The sequence below is a fragment of the Odontesthes bonariensis genome, chromosome 7 (assembly GCF_027942865.1).
Source record: "Odontesthes bonariensis isolate fOdoBon6 chromosome 7, fOdoBon6.hap1, whole genome shotgun sequence".
Lineage (NCBI taxonomy): Eukaryota > Metazoa > Chordata > Actinopteri > Atheriniformes > Atherinopsidae > Odontesthes > Odontesthes bonariensis.
The window spans coordinates 36,564,683-36,588,645 of record NC_134512.1 but is presented as its reverse complement, the minus strand read 5'-3'; the positions used below and the strand labels follow the sequence as shown (position 1 = coordinate 36,588,645).

Below are 23,963 nucleotides of genomic sequence, written 5' to 3'. Positions count from 1 at the left end.
ACCTGGAGTCACCTCCTCAGCTGACTCCTGCGTGTTTGCTTCATTCTGCGGATAAACAGGTGATTTTCCACACTGCCCTGCAGAATGTTAATATGATATACACGATGCCTCTATATTTTTATGCATATGGAAACTCAGATAATATTAATAATAACAGCAGGGAATAAAAATGTAATAAATTTTCGCTGTGCGCTTGTGCTGAAATTTGACGTTTTTTTTCTCCTACCTTGAAGAAGGAGAGTGGATATAATTCCGCCTATAGTTAAAATAAAGTGTGTGTGGGGGGGGGGGGGTTGCTGGGTGAGTGAGGGGAGGGGTGACGTCAGGTCCCATCAGGCTGACAGACCTCCTATTGGACCAGTGGAGGCTTTTAAAAGGTGCAGGCAGCAGCGTACGGGAGGCTTGGTCTCCACCACAGACGCGCCGGGGCTCTCCAGCCCTCCACCCAGCACCGGAGCAGCGGAGCCGGACTGACAGCTGCCAGGTGAGCGCGGACAAACTCGCGTTTGGGGTGGGGGGAGAGAAATAATAGACCGTAGAAAGAGCGGAGGAGGTTGGCTGTGGGACTGTTAGCTTGGAAAAAGGCAGAGTATAGAGAAGGAAAGGGACATCTTACGCGCGTTAAGGTTTCTTCGTCTGTTTTCTTTCTCTTGCTCTAGAGCCGGTGGACAAGAGGCGAGGATGCAGCGAGGCGACCGACCAGCCTCATATCAACAAGTAAGTGAATCCGCATATTTTTTACATAACTCAGTCTCCAAGTGTCATAATCTGCACTCCAGAGAAGCAAATATTAGCCCTCTCACCACCCAACATCTCCAAAAAGTGAGCCTCGGCTTCACATTTGACCCCAGTGCAGCCTTAAGTGCTCGTGCTGTTTTTTTAAGATGATTATTGCAGCAGCAGCAGTGATTAGGCAGGGAACACGGGTCCTTTATCCAGGCTTCCCCGCATACAGAGCAGCGTGGTCTACCTGCCGATGGATTATCAGCATCCCCCGCCTCGCAGCCCGTTTGGGCTTCCCGGGGTCAAATGACAACCGCTCAATGCTGAATCAATCCGCGGCTCTGCTCCTGTAGGCTGGACATGTGAAAGAAAGAAGCTTAACTGCTCTTCTCTAAAGTCGTGAAGCCATAGCAGAAGAGTCCAGAATGAAGTTCAATTAAAAAAAAAAGAGCTCCTGCTGGGGCCTCCTCACAGTGAATTCCACTTTTACAAGATTATTTCATGTGAGCGCGCTCCGAGCAGCCTTCAAATTAATTTTCGTGAAGCGGGGGCTGTGGTGAAATTACAGCTTTTATGAGCGTGAAGAGAAGCTGATTAGATAGTTCAGCACCGGGGTGGCGGACAGCTCCCCACATCTGCCCAGATGCCCCGCGGCAAGGACAGGGGGGGGGGGGGGTATCGTCACTGACACCGGCTGAATCCCAAACACATGGCACCGGCCTGCCTGCGCTGAAACGCTTCCAAAACGCTCCAGCTGATAAAAGAGACCCCCGAAGAGGGGGCAGCATGAGGGGTGTGAAGGCCAAGATGTTTCACGCATATTATTCTTTTTTTTTACCCCAAATTATTCTGGATGCCTCCTTCTGGCGGGGGTCTGGAGCGCAGCCAGGATCCCTTCTTTACATTCCCCCCTCCTCTTCCTCTCAGCAGACTCGCGGTGCACATGCACACGCCCCCGTAAAAAAAACACACACCAAATGGTGTGACACGGCACATGCAATCTGTAGCCATGAGAGAAATTCAGTGCTAACAGGTGTTCAAACAGGCCGCTCGGTACATTCTTCCAATTATTGCAATTAGATGCTGCCTGGTTACCACTCCATAATGTACGGCCGCTGCTGTGCATGTGCATGTGCGTGTGCACGTGTGTGTGAAACGTGCAGGGAGGGGGTGGCACAGACAGACAGAAATAGAGAAAAAACAGCAGGAAAAAGCAGGAAAAGAGGGGGTGCATTTGATGTTGTGATTATTGCTCTCTGTGGAGGATGGGAGGAAGAAGCGAGCTGAATTATGTACTACTGAGTGAACACACTCTGCATGCATAACTAAGCCCCGTTTGCCCTGAGTCATTATCAGCTTTAGCAGATTGTTTCGAAGCCCAAGGCAACATTATTTGATTTTAAACAAATAAATGAAAGAAGGCAACAGGCTCCCTCTTTTTTTTTTTTTTTTTAGATAAACTGGTGGTTGTTATTGGTGGTTTTGGGTTGTATGTGTGTAGCTGCCCACCATATTGATCAGAAAAAGGCCTCCTCGTTTTTTCCCCGCTGTTTGTTTTTCTGATAACGTTTTTCAGCAAAACGTGCACATCGCTGCGTCTCAGAGTCTGAGGCGAGCTCGTTTTGCTCCAGCTAAGAGTCTAAAATCAGCTTTTTCTTTTCATTCAAACCGGTTTTTACTTTAAAATTGTTTCAATCACTGATCAAACTGTAATTGTGTGGTGAGACACAGGGAGGGATTTTTTTTCCCGAAACTGTTTCCAAGACTACATATTTGAGGGCTAAATGCGTAAATGACAAGAAGCACCGAGAGTCTGACATTTGTGTTATTTCAACCCTACCGAGGGAACATCTTGATTTGATGAGTGATTGAGCTGTCACACTTTATGGTGAGCGGAGGGCAATCACAGCAGCCGCGGTCTTTATCAGGGCAAGAAGGAAAAGATAACAGGGTGCCATAAAGCAGGACAGCACGGAGCAGCCAACGGGCGTGTGCGCGCGTCCACAGGTGAGCGTTGGATGTGTGTCATATTAAGCAGGAGATGTTTGTGGCAGCTGTCGGCCGTGTTTGAACAGCAATCACAATCAGTGGCAGCAGCAGCAGCCATGCGTGTGGCGGTGACAGCGCCTTCTGCTCCACTCCTCCTCCTCTTCCTCCTCTTCCTCCTCTTCTCTAACCTCCCCTCCTCGCCTCTCCTTCAGCTGAAGTGACTGACATTGCATCAGTTCCACCACAGTTGAGGCCGGATGTGGATTGATTCTCCACCGTCTCCGGCAAACTTATTACAGCTTCAGATCTCTTTCAGTCCGCCTTAAAAAAAAAAAAAAAAAGCCTTCCTTTGTGCAGCCGTGAAGAAAACAAGGTGTCCCTGTTCCTCCGGGGCTGGCCTTGAATAGCTTGAATAACATGTGCACCACTACTGCTTGGCTGCCCTGAGATGAGAGCCACACAATGTGCAGATGATTTGCTTACATGTTACTGATTTTCTGTGAGAAATTGGGTGTTTTCAGCATCAAAAAATATAACGAGACACTTTAGGAAGGAAAAAGTGGAACAGTTTTAGTGCAAAATACAACATTTACCTTTAACATTCAGCATTTGTCTCATGGGTTGCCTGTTTTTTAAAGTTGTTTTAAGGAGACTTAAACATTTGATAAGATGTGAATTTGAATGAAAGTGAACTGTGATAAATGTTCCTGTGTGATACAGCAGCCACCTATAGAAACTAGGGCTGGGCAACAATTAAAATGTTTAATCTAATGAATCACATGATTTCCCTGATTAATCACAATTAATCGCATTTGTAAAATCCAAAAATGAATCCAAAAGTAGTGTATAGCTTTTAGCATTTAGCTTTATTTTAAATATGCTGCCATGTGAATGAAAGTGCCATAACATTTGTTGTGCAAACACACTTTTAACATCAGCATCTTTCTGTAGTTTTTATGTAGAAGCCTCGCTTCACTGTCTGTTTCCTTGAATGACTTGCTGCTATCAGTTGTGTGTTTTGCCTTTAAGTGATATTTTAGACTGGAACTACTACGCTGAGAAGACAATTCAACTTGGCAGTGTTTACAGATGACTTTGGTTCTGTCGACTCCGCCGTCTGGAAGAACTTTAAAATGAAAATGGCCGAGTAAAAGTTCCGTACCCTTCTCCATGTTTGGTGGATCCGCCGATTACTTTCTTTTCCTGTTCCACAGCAGACATCAGCAGACTTTTACAAAATAAAAGCCTGTGAGCAACAGACTTTTACAATAATAATAAAATGAATAATAAAACCTGCGTTAATGTGCGATAAAATAGTTATCAGCGTTAAATAATTAAGTAGTTAAAGCGATAATAACGAGTTAACTCGCCCAGCCCTAATAGAAACCTATGAAAAGGTTTGGTGAAGCAAATTTGAAACTTTTATTTGAAATGTATGCTTTTTCCTTCCTTTCTTCACCGAGTCCTCGCTCCATTCGCCTCCTCTCATTTTGTTTATTCATCTTCCACCGTTGTTTTAATTTCTCTTCATCTACTAAAGAAGCAGGCCGAATCTATTGTCTGGTGTGGAAGAAGAGAAGAAGAAAAGGGAGGGAGGGAGGAGGGGAAGGCAGGGGTGGAGATGGTCGAAGGTGGTGGGTCAGTTGAAGATTGGAGAGAAAAAGTGAAAAATTAGGGGAGAAGCAAGAGAAGAGGCTTCACTGTGCTTCTGAGGCTGCTTTGCAATGATCTATTGACGGGTTTAAAACCAGCACAGGATCTGTTTTATCACCACTTTTACATTTTCTTTTTAAGTCAGAGCTACTCCGAGGTGATTCTTTTCAGGATTTATTTGCTTACATTAGTGTTTCAGCAACTATTTTTTACTCCGTTATCTTTTCCTCTTAACTGTCACACACATCAGGCCCTTTTTCATGAGAGTTAGACAAATTGCACATTGTTTGAAAGCACAAAACCTCATGATTTAAACAGTCAAAATAGTGTAATAACACTGTGTAAACGGACAGTTTGGTCATTTTTACATCTTTGTTTGTGAAAGACAAGCGCTCCAACAGCAATTTAATTTCAGATTATTAGATACAAGATTTGAGGGGGAATAAAACAACAGTGCTCATATGGTTGAAAGTCTTTATTTTCAGATACAGCTATTTGCAAGCCAGCCAGTCAGCGTTTTGAAAATGACCTCGGACTCATGACATAGTCAGGATCCGACAGTATCCGACACACCTACATGACAGCTGTTACACGCACACACCAGATTTATAGAGAAATAGTAACAACGCAGCCCTGATGGATGGATCCTGAGTGCCATCATCTTTTATTTTTATTTTCATCTTTTATTTTTTAAAATCCGAAATAAGCCCACAGCCACCTGATCCTCCGCTCTGACTGAAGATTTGAACCTTAAATCATCATTCAGGATCAGTTTAATATCATTCAAACATCACAAGCTTTGAAAAATAACAGGCAGAGAGAGAGGGGGCGGGGCTTTGATTACGCCTTTTGCATGTAGGAATAGCGGGATGTCGGAATGGTGGGACGTTTGCGTAGAGGAATGATGGGATGTTTGCATATAGGAATGGTGGGATGTCGGAATGGTGGGACGTTTGCGTAGAGGAATGATGGGATGTTTGCATATAGGAATGGTGGGATGTCGGAATGGTGGGAAGTTTGCATATAGGAATGGTGGGATGTCGGAATGGTGGGATGTTTGCATGTAGGAATAACGAGATGTCGAAATGGTGGGATGTTTGCATGTAGGAATAGCGGGATGTCGGAATGGTGGGACGTTTGCATATAGGAATGGTGGGATGTCGGAATGGTGGGACGTTTGCATATAGGAATGGTGGGATGTCGGAATGGTGGGACGTTTGCATATAGGAATGGTGGGATGTCGGAATGGTGGGACGTTTGCATATAGGAATGGTGGGATGTCGGAATGGTGGGACGCTTGCATATAGGAATGGTGGGATGTCGGAATGGTGGGATGTTTGCATGTAGGAATAGCGGGATGTCGGAATGGTGGGACGTTTGCGTAGAGGAATGATGGGATGTTTGCATATAGGAATGGTGGGACGTTTGCATATAGGAATGGTGGGATGTCGGAATGGTGGGATGTTTGCATGTAGGAATAACGAGATGTCGGAATGGTGGGATGTTTGCATGTAGGAATAGCGGGATGTCGGAATGGTGGGATGTTTGCATGTAGGAATAACGAGATGTCGGAATGGTGGGATGTTTGCATGTAGGAATAGCGGGATGTCGGAATGGTGGGATGTTTGCATGTAGGAATAGCGGGATGTCGGAATGGTGGGACATTTGCATGTAGGAATAGCAGGATGTCGGAATGGTGGGATGTTTGCATGTAGGAATAGCGGGATGTCGGAATGGTGGGACATTTGCATGTAGGAATAGCAGGATGTCGGAATTGTGGGATGTTTGCATGTAGGAATAGCGGGATGTCGGAATGGTGGGATGTTTGCATGTAGGAATGATGGGATGTCGGAATGGTGGGACGTTTGCGTATAGGAATGGTGGGATGTTGGAATGGTGGGACGTTTGCGTATAGGAATGATGAGATGTCGGAATGGTGGGATGTTTGCATGTAGGAATAGCGGGATGTCGGAATGGTGGGATGTTTGCATGTAGGAATAGCGGGATGTCGGAATGGTAGGATGTTTGCATGTCGGGATGGTGGGATGTTGGAATGGTGGGACATTTGCATGTCGTAATAGCAGGATGTCGGACTGGGGATGTCGGAATGGTGGGATGTCGGAATGGTGAGACGTTTGCGTATAGGAATGGTGGGATGTCGGAATGGTGGGACAGTTTTATGTTGGAATGGTGGGATGTCGGAATGGTGGGACGGTTGCATGTTGGAATGGTGGGACGGTTGCATGTCGGAATGGTGGGATGTTGGAATGGTGGGACAGTTTTATGTTGGAATGGTGGGACGGTTGCATGTTGGAATGGTGGGACGGTTACATGTTGGAATAGCGGGATGTCAGAATGGTGGGATATTTGCATGTAGGAATAGCGGGATGTCGGAATGGTGGGATGTTTGCATGTAGGAATAGCGGGATGTCGGACTGGTGGGACGGTTGCATGTTGGAATGGTGGGATGTCGGAATGGTGGGAGGGTTGCATGTAGGAATGGTGGGATGTCGGAATGGTGGGAGGGTTGCATGTAGGAATGGTGGGATGTCGGAATGGTGGGACATTTGCGGATAGGAATGGTTGGACGTTTGCATATTGGAATAGCTGGATGTCGGAATGGTGGGATGTTTGCATGTTGGAATGGTGGGACATTTGCATATCGGAATAGCTGGATGTCGGAATGGTGGGACGTTTGCATATCGGAATAACTGGATGTCGGAATGGTGGGATGTTTGCATGTTGGAATGGTGGGATGTTTGCATGTTGGAATGGTGGGATGTTTGCATGTTGGAATGGTGGGACGTTTGCATATCGGAATAGCTGGATGTCGGAATGGTGGGACGTTTGCATATCGGAATAACTGGATGTCGGAATGGTGGGATGTTTGCATATAGGAATAGCGGGATGTCGGAATGGTGGGACGGTTGCATGTAGGAATGGTGGGATGTTGGAATGGTGGGACATTTGCGGATAGGAATGGTTGGACGTTTGCATATTGGAATAGCTGGATGTCGGAATGGTGGGACGTTTGCATATCGGAATAACTGGATGTCGGAATGGTGGGATGTTTGCATGTTGGAATGGTGGGATGTTTGCATGTTGGAATGGTGGGACGTTTGCATATCGGAATAGCTGGATGTCGGAATGGTGGGACGTTTGCATATCGGAATAACTGGATGTCGGAATGGTGGGATGTTTGGATGTTGGAATGGTCGGATGTTTACATGTCGGAATAGCGGGATGTCGGAATGGTGGGACGTTTGCATGTCGGAATAGCGGGATGTCAGAATGGTGGGACGTTTGCATGTTGGAATAGCGGGATGTCAGAATGGTGGGACGTTTGCATGTCGGAATAGCGGGATGTCGGAATAGTGGGATGTCGGAATGGAGGGACGGTTGCATGTCGGAATGGTGGGATGTTGGAATGGTGGGACGGTTGCATGTTGGAATAACTGGATGTCGTAATGGTGGGATGTTTGCATGTTGGAATGGTGGGACGTTTGCATATCGGAATAGCTGGATGTCAGAATGGTGGGACGTTTGCGTATAGGAATGGTGGGATGTTTGCATGTTGGAATGGTGGGATGTTTACATGTCGGAATAGCAGGATGTCGGAATGGTGGGACGTTTGCATGTTGGAATAGCTGGATGTCGGAATGGTGGGATGTTTGCATGTTGGAGTGGTGGGACGTTTGCATGTTGGAATAGCGGGATGTCAGAATGGTGGGACGTTTGCATGTCGGAATGGTGGGATGTCGGAATGGTGGGACGTTTGCATATCGGAATAACTGGATGTCGGAATGGTGGGACGGTTGCGTATAGGAATGGTGTGATGTCGGAATGGTGGGACGTTTGCATATCGGAATAACTGGATGTCGGAATGGTGGGACGGTTGCATGTTGGAATGGTGGGATGTCGGAATGGTGGGAGGGTTGCATGTAGGAATGGTGGGATGTCGGAATGGTGGGACATTTGCGGATAGGAATGGTTGGACGTTTGCATATTGGAATAGCTGGATGTCGGAATGGTGGGACGTTTGCATATCGGAATAACTGGATGTCGGAATGGTGGGATGTTTGCATGTTGGAATGGTGGGATGTTTGCATGTTGGAATGGTGGGACGTTTGCATATCGGAATAGCTGGATGTCGGAATGGTGGGACGTTTCCATATCGGAATAACTGGATGTCGGAATGGTGGGATGTTTGGATGTTGGAATGGTCGGATGTTTACATGTCGGAATAGCGGGATATCGGAATGGTGGGACGTTTGCATGTCGGAATAGCGGGATGTCAGAATGGTGGGACGTTTGCATGTTGGAATAGCGGGATGTCAGAATGGTGGGACGTTTGCATGTCGGAATAGCGGGATGTCGGAATAGTGGGATGTCGGAATGGAGGGACGGTTGCATGTCGGAATGGTGGGATGTTGGAATGGTGGGACGGTTGCATGTTGGAATAACTGGATGTCGTAATGGTGGGATGTTTGCATGTTGGAATGGTGTGACGTTTGCGTATAGGAATGGTGGGATGTTTGCATGTTGGAATGGTGGGATGTTTACATGTCGGAATAGCAGGATGTCGGAATGGTGGGACGTTTGCATGTTGGAATAGCTGGATGTCGGAATGATGGGATGTTTGCATGTTGGAATAGCGGGATGTCAGAATGGTGGGACGTTTGCATGTCGGAATGGTGGGATGTCGGAATGGTGGGACGTTTGCGTATAGGAATGGTGGGATGTCGGAATGGTGGGACGTTTGCATGTCGGAATGGTGGGATGTCGGAATGGTAGGACGTTTGCGGGTAGGAATGGTGGGATGTTTGCGGGTAGGAATGGAGGGACGGTTGCATGTCGGAATGGTGGGATGTTGGAATGGTGGGACGTTTGCGTATAGGAATGGTGGGATGTTTGCATGTTGGAATGGTGGGATGTTTACATGTCGGAATGGTGGGATGTCGGAATGGTAGGACGTTTGCGGGTAGGAATGGTGGGATGTTTGCGGGTAGGAATGGAGGGACGGTTGCATGTTGGAATAGCTGGATGTCGGAATGGTGGGACGTTTGCGTATAGGAATGGTGGGATGTTTGCATGTTGGAATGGTGGGATGTTTACATGTCGGAATAGCGGGATGTCGGAATGGTGGGACGTTTGCATGTCGGGAATGGTGGGATGTCGGAATGGTGGGACGTTTGCATGTTGGAATAGCTGGATGTCGGAATGGTGGGATGTTTGCATGTTGGAGTGGTGGGACGTTTGCATGTTGGAATAGCTGGATGTCGTAATGGTGGGATGTTTGCATGTTGGAATGGTGTGACGTTTGCATATCGGAATAGCTGGATGTCAGAATGGTGGGACGTTTGCGTATAGGAATGGTTGGACGGTTGCATGTTGGAATAGCTGGATGTCGTAATGGTGGGATGTTTGCATGTTGGAATGGTGGGACGTTTGCATATCGGAATAGCTGGATGTCAGAATGGTGGGACGTTTGCGTATAGGAATGGTGGGATGTTTGCATGTTGGAATGGTGGGATGTTTACATGTCGGAATAGCGGGATGTCGGAATGGTGGGACGTTTGCATGTCGGGAATGGTGGGATGTCGGAATGGTGGGACGTTTGCATGTTGGAATAGCTGGATGTCGGAATGGTGGGATGTTTGCATGTTGGAGTGGTGGGACGTTTGCATGTTGGAATAGCGGGATGTCAGAATGGTGGGACGTTTGCATGTCGGAATGGTGGGACGTTTGCGTATAGGAATGGTGGGATGTTTACATGTCGGAATAGTGGGATGTCGGAATGGTGGGATGTCGGAATGGTGGGACATTTGCATGTCGGAATGGTGGGACGTTTGCATGTCGGAATGGTGGGACATTTGCGGGTAGGAATGGTGGGATGTTTGCGGGTAGGAATGGTGGGATGTTTGCATGTCGGAATAGCGGGATGTCGGAATGGTGGGACGTTTGCATGTCGGAATGGTGGGACGTTTGCGGCTAGGAATGGTGGGACGTTTACATGTCGGAATGGTGGGACGTTTGCGGGTAGGAATGGTGGGACGTTTGCATGTCGGAATGGTTGGATGTTTACATGTCGGTATAGCGGGATGTCGGAATGGTGGGATGTTTGCGGGTAGGAATGGTGGGATGTTTACATGTCGGAATGGTGGGACGGTTGCGGGTAGGAATGGTGGGACGTTTGCATGTCGGAATAGCGGGATGTCGGAATAGTGGGACATTTGCATGTCGGGATGGTGTGACGTTTGCGGGTAGGAATGGTGGGATGTTTGCATGTCGGAATAGCGGGATGTCGGAATAGTGGGACGTTTGCATGTCGGGATGGTGTGACGTTTGCGGGTAGGAATGGTGGGATGTTTGCATGTCGGAATGGTTGGATATTTACATGTCGGTATAGCGGGATGTCGGAATAGTGGGATGTTTGAATGTCGAAATGGTTGGATGTTTACATGTCGGAATGGTGGGATGTTTGCATGTCGGAATGGTTGGATGTTTACATGTCGGTATAGCGGGATGTCGGAATAGTGGGATGTTTGCATGTCGGAATGGTTGGATGTTTACATGTCGGAATGGTGGGATGTTTACATGTCGGTATAGCGGGATGTCGGAATAGTGGGATGTTTGCATGTCGGGATGGTGTGACGTTTGCGGGTAGGAATGGTGGGATGTTTGCATATAGGAATGGTGGGATGTTTGCATGTCGGAATGGTTGGATGTTTACATGTCGGTATAGCGGGATGTTGGAATAGTGGGATGTTTGCATGTCGGAATGGTGTGACGTTTGCGGGTAGGAATGGTGGGATGTTTGCATGTCGGAATAGCGGGATGTCGGAATGGTGGGATGTTTGCATTTTGGAATAGCGGGATGTCGGAATGGTGGGATGACGGAATGGTGGGATGTTTCTATGTCAGAATTGTGGGATGTTTACATGTCGGAATGGTGGGATGTCGGAATAGTGGGATGTTTCTATGTCAGAATTATGGGATGTTTACATGTCGGAATAGCGAGATGTTTGCATGTCGGAATGGTGAGATGTTTGCGTGTAGAAATGGTGGGATGATGGAATGGAGGTTGCCGCCCGTTTGGCACATGAAATTATCTATTAAAAGTACTTTGGAATTGTATCTAAACTCAGTTAATAAAGGAACTTTTATGATGATATTTAATAATCATTGTTTTAAACAAATAGTGTTCCTTTAACCTTGCAGCTGTAAAACAACCAACGCTGAACTTCTTGGATTTGTTATCATATTGTAGCCTTTAGAAACATTTTATTTGTACCAAATTTGCTGCATAGTAAGTGGAGAGGATGGCTTTTGAAGAAATGTAACTAACTCTCGGATTTTTATTAGTAATATAGAATGTTTTTTTTATCACTATAGACGTCAATGTAGTACAAAATGATAAATGGGACTATTTTTCCCTCTAGTATTACTACCCTTAACTTTATGAAAACAAATGTCAAGAGCAGAACTCACCAAGCCTTTTTAAACGAGGAAAAGGTTCAGCATCATACCACAGTCCAATAATTTCAACCTACAATTTGAATTTTAAACGATGCACCTACTTTTTCAGCTGCTGTCTTCATTTTTTCTTTGTCTGAGAAAATAATCCTCAAACTTAGATATTAGCTCACTAAATCAAACCAACCCTAATCCCACAGATGGTCAAATATCTTGAAGATGCAACAGTGAAAATGAGCCACTGTGCAAAAAAAATTAGACTGGAGAAACAAAACAGATTAATGAGTAGTAGACCGATCAGCCATTATCTCTTTCAAGCAAGTGCATGATGAGCTCAAACTGTGCAGCCCTGATTCAGGGTGATAAGTCAGACTGTGCGAATCGACCCGGCTGGCTCTTAAACCTGAGGACGAGCCATCCCTATCTGATCTGACATTTGATTCCCAGCTGTGGCATTTTTGCTGTTAAGTCTCCATTTATTTGGGGTTTAGTGAGCACTGGTGATGGCTTATTCATTTAGATTTTTTTTCTTGTACCGTGTTATGTGAACATTGCATTTTATTTTAAAAAAGGAGCAGAAAAGACTTTGCTGTTGAGCTTCATCATCACATGCAGCCTGTGAGGCACGATTGGCTTTGTATCTGTTCTTGGACCAAGTATAAAAGCTGAATTCTCAGGCTCTCTTATCTGCACAATAATAAGAAAAAGATTTATTTTGATAGCACTCAGAAAGAAAAACACAGATTAACACGAATAAATGACCATGTCTAACGACTGCCGGGTTGGAGACGAGATCTGTGCCGGTGTGCCTGTAGCATGAGCGTTTGATTTCTTGTATGTTCAATAAGTCTTCACTGGAAAAAATCAAAGTCTTACCAAGTATATTTGTCTCATTTCTAGTCAAAATATCTCATTACACTTAATATAAGACACAACTGCCTAACAAGTACCATTTCAGCCAGATATAGGGACTTGTTTGAAGACAATACATCTGGAATATCTTGTTAAATGAAAAAGTCTTGAAAACAAATTGTTTTGAGTCACATATCATATAAAACAAGCTTATTTTTACATTTGAAGAGGTTTTTAAGCTAATTTCAAGATCACTTTTATCTCAAAAGTCCCAAATATCACATCTTATTTCAAGAAATATTGACAAGCTGATTTTTACTAGTTCCATTGGCAGATTTTTTTGCTTATTTCAAGCAAAAACGTCTTGTATTTGTTGTTTTTCTTAATTATTTTTGGAGGGGCATTTTTTCCAGTGGCACAAATCTTAATGTGAACCTGGATTTGTGTTATTTAATTCACATACTTTTATTTGCATTGAAATTCAAAATAGTTTATGGCTAATTAAGTATTCTCAGGATAATCAGAGAAAATTGAACGAACCTCCTTAAAAAAACTGTTTCAGGTGCTAATAATCCAGCAAATACAACACGACTGCATCAGTCCAAGTTTTCCTTTCTGGTTTATAAGCTTACAGTGTTTGAGCAGAACAGCAGAAGTCTGCGCGCTGCTCCTCTGTTCATGAAATCATCCTAATACAAACAACACAGATCGTTGCTTCATTTACATTTCAATGCTGGAGACCTGCAGCTCTGCACATGAGCAGAAAAGCCCCGGCAGTCTCATGCGTCTTAATTGGTAACCATTCATGTCGCTGCATCAGAGAGGAATTTAAAAAGAGAGAGAAAGCTCACACAGCAGCACGCGTCATTGTTAATGTTCTGATTGCATTTAAATGCTCACACTTCCATCCCGCTTTTCAGTCTATAGAAACCCTAACAGCGCTCACAAATCATTTATTTTTTTGTGTGTGCAGACTATTTTTGTGTGAATGACTGCCGCAGTTAACGATTCACATGTTTCACTCCAAGGTCGACGCGCAGTTCTTTAGTGGGAGGCGAAACGCTTCCGCGTCCACCTGCACACTGTGAGTAACTGTCAGCACGTCGGCCATCTGCCGCCTCGTTTATCTCTACACGTTGCACTCTGGAGCGTCTTCAGCCGGCCTCCGTGCACGTTCACTTCTTACTGAACGTGAGACCCTGCTTTGCACTCTTCTTCACGTCTGTTACGAGCCTGCATGCAGGTGTGAAACCCGACGTTCCGCCAACTGCTCCGTGAGTCGTACGACTTCATTTGGTTTCATGCGATTTTGCTTTTTTGTGCACGTGTTGTTGTTGTTTATTTGCCGGGCGTGTACGCGCGCACGTGTGTGTGTGCGTGTGCAGCCTACTTCTTTCAAGCACGACGTGTGTTCCCTAACTTTGTGTGTGTGCGCGCCTGTATATGTGTGCTTATAATCCAAGGCCATTCAATAGCACCGCATGGATCCATCCCATATCCCGGTTGTCATGGTTACGGAGGCCACTTATCACAGAGGGTCCAGGCAGATCAAACAGGTGTGCATCCTGACTATTTCTCTCCCCGACGACTGTTGCTAGGAACCTTTGTTGCGCACAACGCACAGGTGCTTGTCGCCACCGGTGGAAACCAGCAGGAGCGCACAAACATTGTGTTGATGTCCCGGTCTGAGCTGCGTGGCGCGTGTGTTTGTCAGTGTGTTTTTGTGCTCCATGTCCTTGTGAGAAACAGTGTGAGGTTTGGTTCTTCTTTTGTTAAAACGAGGTCATTTTGTGGGTCATCACTTCATCGAGTTCTGCTTCAGGATGTGGGGTTGGGTGGAGGTTCTCAACCCGGGAAGATGCTCAGAGTTGTGCGTTTTTAAAACCTACGCTGCTTTAAAGGAGCATTCCGGTAATTTAGTCTGGTGTTCCCAATGGGTTGGATAATAGATTGGAAAAATGAATTTAGTCCGGAAAAAGAAGAGAGACCCTGACTTTCATTAGCACTGATCCCACCATCTGAAGTCAGATTTGATGTTGAGTGTTTGAATTTCTATCTATAAATGCCAGGGATTAGAGCAGCCAAAAACTGTACTCAAGTAAAAGTACTGTTACTTCAGAATAATATGACTCAAGTAAAAGTAAAAAGTAGTCATCCAAATAATTACTTGAGTAAGAGTAAAAAAAGTGCTTGGTGAAAAAACTACTCAAGTACTGAGTAACTGTTGAGTAACGTCTGATTTATTTGTTAACACAAGCATTCAATCAGACAGACAAAAATACTAAATAATCATCTTTAGGCCAATTAGAGTTCATCCAATTGATAAAATGAATTAAAATTAATTAATTAATTACAAAAATAGCTTAAATTAGAATAATCCAGGTAAATTCAAGAACTTCAATAACAAATAAAAGAGACTTAGGAAATGTTTAAAACATATGTAACCCATATGTAACCTAAAAAACAAACATTCACCTATCCATGGGGGGAAAACGAGTTTAGGAAACTTAGCGCTGCATGTTTCCTCAAGTTAGATGTTGAGTTTCTGCTGAAATGTGCGTTTGTTTTGGTTGACACAGAAGACACATAATGTAGCTGCTGTTTCTCACTCTTTGTAAGGTAAACATGCTTTCAGTATGAGGCCTCGTCTGCGTCTTCATTTCCCACCGTTGGTTCTGACATTTTTCATCTGTTTCTTTGTTTGTTTGCTACGACTGCTAATGCTAAAGCTAACCCGTCCCGCCGCTGAGATCGAGTACGGTCACGTGACCAGACTGCAGGGCTGCGTCTGATTGGTGGAACACAGTCAGGTGGTAGAGCCTTTGGCGGAAGTCTCTCTCTCTGTCAGAATAAAACATTAAAATGAGGCGTACGCGGGGGGATAAAAATAATGAGGCGTAGAATACCAAAGAGGTAAGAAGAAAAGTAACCAGCTCATTGTAGCCTAATGTAGCGGAGTAAGAGGACAGTTTCTGCTGCACACATCTACTCAAGTAAAAGGAAAAAGTATAGAGATTTAAAACTACTCCTAAAAGTACAATGTTTTCAAAAACTTACTCAAGTAATTGTAACTCATTACCACCCACCTCTGGTCCTGCAGGTTTTAGATCTTGATTCAGATCATTGCATCGTTAGCAGGCTTGTGCAGAAGTTAACAATCTTTTGAACAGATCCATTCCATCTGAATCAGGGAAACATCTAAAACCTGCAGGTTTATCGGCCCTCTGGGACCGACTTTGGACATCCCTGAAATATGCCACGACCTGCCGGCGTCTGACCTAACAATGACACGTGTTGCAGTTCCTAAAAGTTGGTCATCACTCAGAGATATAAGCCAACTTTCTGACCAAATCTGACGGCTTTCCCAAATTTTAAGTTTCAACAGAGCTGATGTGAAATCGGACCAATCAGAGCCGGACGAGCCTTTCAGAGAGGAGGCATCTTATAGAAAACAACACTCTGTTAGGAACTTTCAGTTTCCATCTCATCTGAAAATCACCTGCATCACATCTTGATGGTTATGTTTGTTCTACAGTAGCCTGGAAGCAAAAATAAGATTAAGATTCTGAATATTGGACCCAGAAATGCACCGATGTCTCCATCTAAGCTCCGCCCGCTCCGAGAAGCTCCCATTAGACAAAAAAAACATCCTGAAGGCAAAAAACGGGAAAAAAAGTGAGAGAAAGGGTGCTTGACGAGGTAAAAATTCAAGGTTAGGGAAGAGGTAATCAGTGGGAAGGAAAAGGAAAGAGAATGAAATTAAAGGAGGGGGACACTGGAAAAAAAAAATCAGTCTTACCAAGTATATTTGTCTCATTTCTAGTCAAAATATAGGACACTTAATATCAGACACAACTGCCTAACAAGTTCAATTTCAGCCAGATATAGGGACTTGTTTTAATACAATACATCTGGAATATCTTGTTAAATGAATAAGTCTTGAAAACAAATTGTTTGGAGTCACATATCACATCAAACAAGCTTTTTTTGACATTTGAAGAGGTTTTTAAGCTAATTTCAAGATCACTTTTATCTCAAAAGTCCCAAATATCACATCTTATTTCAAGAAATCTTGACAAGCCGATTTTCACTAGTTCCATTGGCAGATTTTTTTGCTTATTTCAAGCAAAAACGTCTTTTATTTGTTGTTTTTCTTACTTATTTTTGGAGGGACATTTTTTCCAGTGGAGGATTAGGGGGAAAGTGCTTGAGGCCAGTTCAGAGAATAAGCAAAGAAAGGACCGAAGACTCCTCCGGCCCCTCATCGGCTCACCTCACCTCCCCCCTGCGACACCCTTTCACCTCGCGCCCCGCTGTTCGCCTCCTCCCTCGACCTCCCAACACACCACCTGCTCTCCTGTTTATCTCCCTGCCCACCTCTCCATCCGTCAGCGCCCACTTTAACCACGTATTCTCAGGAGGCGCCCCGCTGTCCATAACCCCCACGCAACTCCCCCTCCTCCATCCAATAAACCTGAAAGGACAAACATAAGCCCCCCAAAACTCACCCATCAAATCTCCCCTCCCGCCGGCATTAACGCGCAGCTCATGTGACGCGAGTTGAGCTCGGCCTGACATTAAAACACATCTCCTCACACTCTCACCTTTCACAGTTTGCTTTGCACATCACTTCCTCTGATTATATTTACGAGATAATTAATATTGACAGGAAGCGCTTGGTCTTGTTCAGTCAACTCTACAAGTATCCTCACAAATCCATATTGACAAGTGGGCAGCAGTCCTGGCCGGCCTCCACCTGAGCTTATTTCTGTGCGCACACTCACTGCCTGTTGACAGGATTTAAACTTGCCTCGGGTGCTTTTACACCTGCAGTTGATCTGATTTTGCTCCACCTAATTATGATATTATTTTGTTGGGTTTTGGTGCCAGGTGCACGGGCGATCTTAAAGGGACAGTTCGCCTCTTTTGACATGAAGCTGTATGACATCCCATATCAGCAACATCATTTCTGAACATCTTCTTACCCCCTGCTGCGTCCTGTGAGCAGAGTTCCAGCCTCGTTTTGGTGTTGATGAAGGTAGTCCGACTAGTTGGCTGGGGTTTAAAAAATAAAGCGTTTTGCTTCTCAAAATAATATGTGTTCAAAAGAGTAATACACACTAGAAAAAAATGCCCCTCCAAAAATAAGTAAGAAAAACAACAAATGCTTGAAATAAGCAAAAAAATCTGCCAATGGAACTAGTGAAAATCGGCTTGTCAAGATTTCTTGAAATAAAATGTGATATTTGGGACTTTTGAGATAAAAGTGATCTTGAAATTAGCTTAAAAACCTCTTCAAATGTCAAAAAAAGCTTGTTTTATATGATATGTGACTCAAAATAATTTGTTTTCAAGACTTTTTCATTTAACAAGATATTCCAGATGTATTATCTTCAAACAAGTCCCTATATCTGGCTGAAATGGTGCTTGTTAGGCAGTTGTGTCTTATATTAAGTGTAATGAGATATTTTCGCTAGAAATGAGACAAATATACTTGGTAAGGTTTTGATTTTTTTCCAGTGCATTTGCATCACAAAATCGTTCTCCAGGAAAAAGTCAGACCTCACAATCTCTTGGCCCTATTTTCTCTCCCTTCGTATCACTGCCTGCTGCCGCCTGCCGACAGCCGCGCCTGTTACGGTGTTTGCTGCTCGGTCTGCACAGCAGGCAGTGATACGAAGGGAGAGAAAATAGGGCCAAGAGATTGTGAGGTCAGACTTTTTCCTGGAGAACCATTTTGTGATGCAAATGTATTACTCTGTTGTAATAGGCGAACTATCCCTTTAAGAGGAAAAAGGGGCTTTTAATCAACGGTTTCTCGTCGCCCTTCCTCCTCCTATATGCTCCTCGGCTTTCCCATATGTTGCTCACTTCAGCTTTAATCCCAACATAACACCTTTCCTTTCTGCCGCCATCACTCCCCCCTTTTCTCTCCTCTCCCTTGCACCTCCCTTACAACATTTCCCTCACCTCTCCTTTTTCAGCACGGCAACCCTTCCTCCCCCTCCTCTCCCCACGTCGCCTCTGTTCTTTACAATCGCGGTCCTTCCCCAAACCCAATAACCTCGACTCTTGAGAGCTCACCTCTCCACCCGCTGCTCTTCCAGCTACAGCCGCCCCCTCGTCTCTTGCTGCTTCGCCCCCTGCGGCAAGCCCTCGTCTAAGGCCGCCGTGTGCAGGATGCTCCCTCGGTGAGAGGTCAGTGGTCTGGCTGTTTTTCTCTGTTCCCCCCCTGAGCCATTCTCCCGCCAAGACGGGAGATCACACAGTCTTTCTTCTGCTCTTGCATAGGCTGCCAAAGGGTTAAGCATGAATTTATGCGTCCAATACTTTTCTTTCACAGATATATTTTAACTCGCATTATTTGTAGGGCTGGGCAACGATTAAAATGTTTAATCTAATTAATCACATAATTTCCCTGATTAATCGCGATTAATCGCATTTGTACGCAGAATCCAGAAATGAATCCAAAAGTAGCGTATAGCTTTTAGCATTTAGCTTTATTTTAAATGTGCTGCCATATGAATGAAAGTGCCATAACATTTGTTGTGCAAACACACTTTTAACATCAGCATCTTTCTGTAGTTTTTATGTAGAAGCCTCGCTCCACTGTCTGTTTCCTTGAATGACTTGCTGCTATCAGTTGTGTGTTTTGCCTTTAAGTGATATTTTAGACTGGAACTACTACGCTGAGAAGACAATTCAACTTGGCAGTGTTTACAGATGACTTTGGTTCTGTCGACTCCGCCGTCTGGAAGAACTTTAAAATGAAAATGGCCGAGTAAAAGTTCCGTACCCTTCTCCATGTTTGGTGGATCCGCCGATTACTTTCTTTTCCTGTTCCACAGCAGACAGCAACAGACTTTTACAGAATAAAAGCCTGTGAGCAACAGACTTTTACAAAATAAAAGCCTGTGAGCGACAGACTTTTACAAAATAAAAGCCTGTGAGCAGCAGACTTTTACAAAATAAAAGCCTGTGAGCAACAGACTTTTACAAAATAAAAGCCTGTGAGAAACTGACTTTTACAAAATAAAAGAATGTGAGCAACAGACTTTTACAAAATAAAAGCCTGTGAGCAACAGACTTTTACAAAATAAAATAAATAATAAAACAGGGTGGTCCGTGGCGTAGTGGGTTGAGCAGGTGCCCCATGTACAGAGGCTATAGTCTCGAGTCCCACATCGGACGGCCCTGTGCTGCGTGTTGTTCCCCCTCTCTCTGAACCATGCTTCCTGTCTCTCTGAACCTTGCATTAAAGGCACAAAAGCCCCCAAAACGAAATTTTATAAACATTTAAAAACAAAATTTGTAAAAAATAAATAAAAAAACCTTCGTTAATGCGCGATAAAATGTTTATCAGCGTTAAATAACTAACGAGTTAACTCGCCCAGGCCTACTTATTTGTGGAGCTCTTTTAGCATTCCTTTAAATGTCTGATCTCCCCACAGATGAGGGAATTTGGAGCCTTCCTGACATGCATTTGTAGCATTTTTGAATACGACGACAGGTTTTTCAAATTAACCCTGAACCCCTTATAATAACCACAAAACAAATCTACGTGATGATGAAACACCGGTGGCACCGTTAGTGCTTTTTTTTCTCAAAATGGGGACCACACTGACTGTGGCGCCGTCACAAATTGAATGCTGGTAATTTTCCCCTCTATTTATGTCTGATGATTGCCTGTGACATTCCAGTTTACTCCAGTCGGAGTAATTTTACTACCTGATGGAACAGAAAATCGAGTTGTTGAAAAACTGAACTAAAGAGTAAAACACGGCATTTAAAGCAAGCATATTGTGCTAAAATAATATGCAGTTATGAAACCAAAACTATGTTCAAATATAAGAAAAAGGACAACAGAAATAAGAGCTTAAAGCAGAAGAAACGGGTTTAGCTGAGGCGATTTTTCCCAACTTACTTACTGAGTTTGATCAGATTTTTTACACCACATAAATAATCACATAACTCTTTATTTATATTTAATGTTGCTGCAGAAAAGCTGACTACACCAGCTGTGCGGAGTCGCTTTAGTGGCGAAACTTCTAAGTTAACCTTTTTTTTAATCTATGTTAAAAGTCAGGACTTGAATCTGGAAGACTTCAGCCGACAAACTATGAGATGGCAAGATATGCAGAAATCAAACGGCCTCGAAGTGCTCCGGACTTTCACCCAGGAGAGAAGGGTTTCTGTCCTTTCCTTTGTCCTTTCCTCTGTCCTTTCCTCAGTCCTTTCCTTTGTCCTTTCCTCTGTCCTTTCCTTTGTCCTTTCCTCTGTCCTTTCCTTTGTCCTTTCCTCAGTCCTTTCCTCAGTCCTTTCCTCAGTCCTTTCCTCTGTCCTTTCCTCTGTCCTTTCCTTTGTCCTTTCCTCAGTCCTTTCCTTTGTCCTTTCCTTTTTCCTTTCCTCAGTCCTTTCCTCAGTCCTTCCCTCAGTCCTTTCCTTTGTCCTTTTCTCTGTCCTTTCCTTTGTCCTTTCCTCAGTCCTTTCCTCTGTCCTTTCCTCTGTCCTTTTCTCTGTCCTTTCCTTTGTCCTTTCCTCAGTCCTTTCCTCTGTCCTTTCCTCTGTCCTTTCCTTTGTCCTTTCCTCTGTCCTTTCCTTTGTCCTTTCCTCTATCCTTTCCTTTGTCCTTTCCTTTGTCCTTTCCTTTGTCCTTTCCTCAGTCCTTTCCTGTGTCCTTTCCTCAGTCCTTTCCTCTGTCCTTTCCTTTGTCCTTTCCTCAGTCCTTTCCTCTGTCCTTTCCTCTGTCCTTTCCTCAGTCCTTTCCTCAGTCCTTTCCTCAGTCCTTTCCTCTGTCCTTTCCTTTGTCCTTTCCTCAGTCCTTTCCTCTGTCCTTTCCTTTATCCTTTCCTTTGTCCTTTCCTTTGTCCTTTCCTCAGTCCTTTCCTCTGTCCTTTCCTCTGTCCTTTCCTTTATCCTTTCCTTTGTCCTTTCCTTTGTCCTTTCCTCTGTCCTTTCCTTTGTCCTTTCCTCTGTCCTTTCCTTTGTCCTTTCCTCAGTCCTTTCCTGTGTCCTTTCCTCAGTCCTTTCCTCAGTCCTTTCCTCTGTCCTTTCCTTTGTCCTTTCCTCAGTCCTTTCCTCTGTCCTTTCCTCTGTCCTTTCCTTTGTCCTTTCCTCTGTCCTTTCCTTTGTCCTTTCCTCAGTCCTTTCCTCTGTCCTTTCCTCAGTCCTTTCCTCAGTCCTTTCCTCTGTCCTTTCCTTTATCCTTTCCTCTGTCCTTTCCTTTATCCTTTCCTTTGTCCTTTCCTTTGTCCTTTCCTCTGTCCTTTCCTTTGTCTTTTCCTCTGTCCTTTCCTTTTGTCCTTTCCTCAGTACTTTCCTTTGTCCTTTCCTTTGTCCTTTCCTCTGTCCTCTCTTTTGTCTTTTCCTTTGTCCTTTCCTCAGTCCTTTCCTTTGTCCTTTCCTCAGTCCTTTCCTTTGTCCTTTCCCCTGTCCTTTCCTCAGTCCTTTCCTCAGTCCTTTCCTCAGTCCTTTCCTTTGTCCTTTCCTCAGTCCTTTCCTTTGTCCTTTCCTCTGTCCTTTCCTCAGTCCTTTCCTCAGTCCTTTCCTCAGTCCTTTCCTCAGTCCTTTCCTCTGTCCTTTCCTCAGTCCTTTCCTCAGTCCTTTCCTCAGTCCTTTCCTTTGTCCTTTCCTCAGTCCTTTCCTTTGTCCTTTCCCCTGTCCTTTCCTCAGTCCTTTCCTCAGTCCTTTCCTCAGTCCTTTCCTTTGTCCTTTCCTTTGTCCTTTCCTCTGTCCTTTCCTCAGTCCTTTCCTCAGTCCTTTCCTCAGTCCTTTCCTTTGTCCTTTCCTAAGTCCTTTCCTCAGTCCTTTCCTTCGTCCTTTCCTCTGTCCTTTCCTTTGTCCTTTCCTCTGTCCTTTCCTCTGTCCTTTCCACAGTCCTTTCCTCAGTCCTTTCCTCTGTCCTTTCCTTTGTCCTTTCCTCTGTCCTTTCCTCAGTCCTTTCCACAGTCCTTTCCTCAGTCCTTTCCTCAGTCCTTTCCTCTGTCCTTTCCTCAGTCCTTTCCTTTGTCCTTTCCTTTGTCCTTTCCTCAGTCCTTTCCACAGTCCTTTCCTTTGTCCTTTCCTCAGTCCCCCCAAACGGGGCAAACAAACCTTATCGTGAAACTACTCTGTTTTGCTCTCAGCATAGATTTGATATAAAAATACATCCTTATAAATTCATAATGATTAAAAGAAATAAACTGAGTGATAGCACGCTTTTCACACTGATGCGTTTCAGCTCAGTTTAGTAAAGAAAAACAACTCTGGAGTTGCTGTTTAGCGCCAAGGCAAGGCAGGTTTATCTGTACAGCACAATTCAACTACAAGGTGATTCAAAGTGTTTTACAGATACATTAAAACAGTAGAAATAAAAAGCACAATTTAAATTTTAAACAAAAAAGAAAGAAATAAGAACAATAGATAAAATCAGGAGTTAAAATGTGATTAAGTTTTGAAACTCAAGCTTCAGATTTGGAGCTTTATTCAAACGCAGCTGAAAATAGGCGTGTCTTCAGCCTGGACTTAGCGGTGAAAGGTTGTATTTACTCCTCTGTTCGTGCTACATTAAACATAAAGCAATTTAAACATCGTTTTCACCTTTTGGCGAGATGAGAATAATCTGCTCCAAGAAAACAAAAAACAGAGACATAATTAATTTGGCGTTAATTTAATTTGAACGTACTTTAGCTAAATTAATCGCCAATCAGAATTATCATTTTTCTTTTTAAATTACAAATGATAATGTACGCCGGCGGCCAGAGGACAGAGAAATCTGTTCTGTCACAGAGCGAGTAATGAAAATGTGTCATCTTGGACGGGACGTGCGGCGCTCTTCAGAGAATTCCATTTTCTAATTCTCTGACAGACGCAGAGGGGGAGCTGAACACATGTACCTCCCCCTCACATACACCAATTACCGCAATGAGCAAATGAAAGGCTGTGTCCCATCAGGGCCGCCATAGGGGGTAGAGAGAGAAGGGGGGGGGAGTTATATATAATTGCCCCCCACCCTCCTCCACACACACACACACACACACACACACATTATCAGCAGCCATCGTCTGCTGCCTGCCTCGTTGATAATCCCACAGTTGTCTGTTCAGCCGTGCAGCAGATTGGCTCTCCCTGTTTTTTTTATTTTTTATTTTTCTGTTTCCATTTTTCTCGTCCGCATTACTCCATCGTGCACAGATTTTTCCCTCCCCCTCCTCCTCATCAACTGTCACCGCGCTCACTGACATTTTTCCCCGCCTCGGTTCGTACAATAACAGCAGTCAAAACACTGTTTG

General features: G+C 44.4%; 1 long non-coding RNA gene across 2 annotated transcripts in view; it reads left to right on the top strand.

Moving 5' to 3' along the window:
• Window positions 1-397: 397 nt before the first annotated feature.
• LOC142384462 (uncharacterized) overlaps window positions 398-23,963 on the top strand; it is a 37,562-nt gene continuing 13,996 nt past the window's right edge. For both annotated transcript variants that reach the window (XR_012770060.1, XR_012770059.1), the window contains exons 1-2: window positions 398-484; window positions 660-717. This is a non-coding gene — a long non-coding RNA (uncharacterized LOC142384462). The remainder of the gene's footprint in view (window positions 485-659; window positions 718-23,963) is intronic.